Genomic DNA, 766 nt, shown 5'->3' with positions numbered 1-766 from the left:
TCTGAATGAAAGTTCATGTTGGTTCTGAATGGTTTTCTGCAGCGCCCAGCATGGGCTGGAATGGACTTATCACAGTGTGTTGGGAAATCGCCCGGTTCTGAGAATTTTTAATGGAGTGAACAGGAAACAGCCTTCATTTAGAAACACCCCTGAGCTTGAGCAAACTGGTGCCATAGACGTCTTCTCTGAAACTATGCTCTATTCTAGGGCCATTACCAGCCTCTGAATTGCAAGTGCTTAAAATTTCAAAAATTAAAACTTTTCATTATTGGCTACACATTTATCTTTTTTATGAATTGGTTATGAACAAATCCAAATATTCATACCAGCCAATTTTCATACTTTGTATATTAAGATATTTATCCATTTTTAACTTGTAAGTTAACAAAATAATACACCACAACAGCTTAGCCCAAGAGGAGGAGGCTACATCCCCCACAGGATGGTCAGTATGAAGGATCAGTGGCTGCCATCAATTTGGATTCTGAAAGCCTAATCGGCTTCAACATTTGGTGTAGAAACATTCTCATCTTGTGTAGCAAGACATTCTCAACAAAGCCAAGACATGTATTTGTCAACTTTTTTCTAGAATAGGCACATTTGGTATCATTCATTAAATTCTTGAGTTTTCTAGTGACAGGCCCAAAAGGAGCCTCTATACCTTTTAACAAATTTATTTATATAAACTGGTTGTTGTTATATTGGGAGAAAGTTAAGTTGGAAATTTTTAATCCCTCCCAAAAGCAATGCTTTCATGCTGCAGTTA

This window comes from Propithecus coquereli, unplaced genomic scaffold (assembly GCF_000956105.1).
Source record: "Propithecus coquereli isolate 6110/MARCELLA unplaced genomic scaffold, Pcoq_1.0 Scaffold52, whole genome shotgun sequence".
Taxonomy (NCBI): Eukaryota; Metazoa; Chordata; class Mammalia; order Primates; family Indriidae; genus Propithecus; species Propithecus coquereli.
Note: the sequence above shows the minus strand (reverse complement) of the source record.